This window comes from Orcinus orca, chromosome 9 (assembly GCF_937001465.1).
Source record: "Orcinus orca chromosome 9, mOrcOrc1.1, whole genome shotgun sequence".
NCBI classification, from domain to species: Eukaryota; Metazoa; Chordata; class Mammalia; order Artiodactyla; family Delphinidae; genus Orcinus; species Orcinus orca.
In genome coordinates this window covers 2,284,077-2,287,943 of record NC_064567.1, presented here as the reverse complement: position 1 = coordinate 2,287,943, position 3,867 = coordinate 2,284,077, and the positions used below count along the sequence as shown (strand labels likewise).

At 48.2% G+C, this 3,867-nt stretch overlaps 1 pseudogene; it reads left to right on the top strand.

Moving 5' to 3' along the window:
* Window positions 1-1,999: 1,999 nt before the first annotated feature.
* Window positions 2,000-3,280, top strand: LOC101270407 (actin-related protein 3-like; annotated as a pseudogene).
* Window positions 3,281-3,867: the final 587 nt, after the last annotated feature.

Genomic DNA, 3,867 nt, shown 5'->3' with positions numbered 1-3,867 from the left:
TGATGGGGCGGTCCCTTAGGTGGCAGCTCTCAGGCCACTGTGCGGGAGCTCCCCACGCGACCTGCCTATTTATCCCTCCGCCCGTCTGATTTCCAGCCTGGCTCCTGGTTCCAGCTCAGGGAGGAGCCCCTCCACCCCACACACCAGCCGCCTCTTTCTTCCTTTGTGGCCTGACTGTTCCAGAGGCTTCTCTTTCCGGGTGGGGAGGGAGGCACACGCTGGTGACATTGATGGTGCAGCCGGCCAGTGTCACCTCCACCCAGGACCACATGGGGAGGGCTCACCACTGCTTGGAGTCCTTCCCAGGGCTGGTGATGGGCAGCGTGTTTCTGGATGCGACCAGATGTGTGTCCTCAGAGAGCGGACGCCACAGGGCCGGGCAGGGCGGACGCCTTCGAGGTCCTGTGTCTACCGGTTGTCACTGCAGGCAGAGGCTTCCATGCTCCGTCTCAGCTTCCAGAAGAGTGTGGGGCCTTTAGGACTTTGTTTTTTGAATCTTAAGACCGGGGAGTGCGTCTGACTTTGCATCCCTAAGTGCACAGCTGCGTCTCCTTTGTTTATGATGGGAAAATGTCCACACACAGTATTTATCACCTTCACCATTTGCAGTGCACAACGCAGCAGCATTGAATACATCACAATATTGTGTGACCATCACCTCTGTCTGTACCCAAACCTTTCATCATCAGTATCAACTCCATCCCAGCGCATGCTAGCCCCGGGCCCCTCCCCGGATGAATTCGTCAATGGTATTCCTTTTTTAAAAAAATTGAAGTATAACTGACATACATGCAGCATTACATTAATTTCAGCGTAATGATTCGACATTTATATATGTTGCAAAGTGATCACTGAAATAAGTCCTGTGTCTTGAAAGGACTTTTAAAAGAAGAGAATACTTCAGACACGACAATACAACTAAAATAGAAAGGGCATCCTTCCCAGCCGAAGAAGGTGAATTTTGCAGATACAATGGAAGTGCCAAGGTATCCCTTTCTGAGCGGAGAACAAATTCTGAATTTGGGTTTGTCATTCCTATGGCTGCCTTTATAATTTTACTATGTCCAAACGTATTTATAAATAATGGGCAGTAGTGTTTTGCGTGTTTTTAAAAAACTTCTATGTAAGCGGTATCATTCTGTTCCTGCCCAGATCTCTTCTCCCTGCTTTCTCCCCTCAGCACTGTGGTTTTAACAGGTGCCCATTTCGGGTCAGGAAGTTCTAGTTCTTCTTCTTTTGGTTCCTGCTGGAGTGGGATCCCTGGGGCAAGGACACCAACCTTTGTGGGTCCATCCTTCTCTAAAGGAAAATGTAGATTCCCAGACAATGCTGGGAAGAACATTTTTGCCAACAACTTTTGTGCACATTGATAATTTTTCTAGGATATCAGTTGAGGGATGGGATTGCGGGGGGGAAAGCCACGGACGTTTTCTACACACAGGTCTTCCCAATTTCCACTCCAAGTCTGTGAGCTTTTCAGGCTCCTCTTATACCAGCCACTCGTGGGGTTTTCTTTTTCAGATAATGTATATGAAATAATATCGATGTAATTTGGGGGGGCACAAAATTCGTTTTATTGATGACAAAATACCAAAGAAGTACATTCTCATAGTAAAGAACCAAGGTCCCTGCAGAAGTACAGGGGATAGCTGGCCTGGCCAGGGCGTCGCCATTGAAGGCCACCTTGGCTTCCCGGGGAAAGGCGGCGGGAGGGGAAGAAGTTGTAGGGCGGGGACAGGAGTGAGGAGCGGGGAGAGAGCGGGGAGGAGGCCGCGGGGGGGCAGCACGGGGACTGCCTGCCAGGCTTGAGGACGTGGTATCCGCTGACGGAGGCTGCTGCTCTCTCACTACTGCTTTGTCTTCCCGGCTCCCCCCCCCCCCAACCCCGACGGAGAGGGCAGCCCGGCCGAGGCTGGTCAGGTAGCGTCTACCTCTCGCCGCCCATCCCTGGCCCCAGCTGGCACGGAGCAGACGGTGGCAGCCGCAGGCAAGGTGGAAGATGGCCGGACGGCTGGCGGCCCGTGGGGTGGACCGTGGCACGGGGTGTACAAAACTAGGATATGCCGGAAATAGGGAGCCACAGGTTATCATCCCTTCCTGTATCGCTATTAAGGAGTCAGCAGAAGTGGGTGATCGAGCTCAGGGGAGGGTGATGAAAGGTGTTGATGACCTAGACTTCCTCACTGGTGATGAGGCAACAGAACAACCTACATATGCAACAAAGCGGCCAGTCCTCCATGGCATCGTTGAAGATTGGGACTTGATGGAAAGGTTTACGGAGCAAGTGATCTTGCAATATTTAAGGGCGGAACCTGAAGGCCATTATCTTCTTTTGACTGAACCTCCACTGAGTGCTCCAGAAAACAGGGAGGATACTGTGAAATACCGTTTGAGTCCTTCAGTGTTCCAGGCTAGTACATTGCCGTATAGGCTGTTCTCGCGGTAGCTGCATCCGGGACCTCCAGACACGTAGGAGAACGGACGTTGACGGTACGGTAATAGACAGTGGAGACGGTGTCACTCATGTCATCCCTGTGGCTGAAGGGTATGTGATTGGCAGCTAGATTAAGCACATTCCAATCGCAGGACGAGATCTAGCCTATTTTATTCAGCAACTGCTGAGAGATCGAGAAGTAGGAATTCCTTCAGAGCAATCCTTGGAAAGTGCTAAGGCAGTAGAGAAGTGCTATAGTTATGTCTGACCAGATTTAGTCAGAGAATTTAAGCATGATACAGATGGATCAAAGTGGATTAAACAGTATACTGGAATCAATGCTATCTCCAAGAGAGAATTTTCCATTGATGTTGGATATGAGAGGTTCTTGGGACCTGAAATTTCTTTTCATCCAGAGCTTGCGAATCCAGGCTTTACGCAGCCCATCTCAGAAGCTGTAGATGAAGTAATTCAGAATTACCCTACTGATGTCAGACGTCCTCTCTACAAGAATATTGTCCTCTCTGGAGGTTCAGCGATGTTCAGGGACTTCGGACGGCGCTTGCAAAGAGATTTGAAAAGAACCGTAGATGCCAGGCTGAAATTAAGTGAGGAATTGAGTGGTGGTAGATTGAAGCCAAAACCTATTGACGTACAAGTCATTACACACCACATGCAGCGATATGCAGTTTGGTTTGGAGGATCCATGCTGGCTTCCACACCTGAGCTCTACCAAGTATGCCACACCGAAAAGGATTAGCAAGAAATTAGACCTAGCATTTGTCATCACAATCCAGTGTTTGGAGTCATGTCGTAGAATTGGCTTCCTAGTTATTGGGGTTAGGGAGGTGGGGAAGAAATAATCTTTCTGATTCCCTGTTTTGTCTGGATGGCTGGTTTTGAGGTTGTAAACCTAACTTGAAATAGTGAGACGAAACATAATTAGACAGGAATATTTTAATAAGCATATCGACATGCGAATGTAGAGGAGAGCCAAAATGATTGTTTTTCTTTAGATTGAATATTTGAATCTTATGTGTATCAAAAAGAAGTGGGTTTTAGTTCTTTCTGTGCCCTGGTATTTTGTATATTATTGAATTACCCAAGATTTGATGGGATTTATCGGTATGTCGATAGCTCTGTAATGCTTGAATTGTACGCTCTGAAGTGTGCAGTGCAAGAGCTTGTTTATATTTCATACTTTATATACTATGAGGAAAAAAAGTCAAAGAAAAACTAGTATTTGTGGGGAGAAAAGTGACCAAGTAAAGGATAAATACAAAAAGTAGCCTGTGAGGTTTGGCGTGCACACACACTCATGGGACTCCAGTTAGTGGAAGTGCTCCCATACCCTGTGCCCCGCAATGGTTTTCTCTGCAAGTGCCTTCGGAACTAAGAAGCTAGTATCTTGGATTAACTGATGCCTGCTAGTG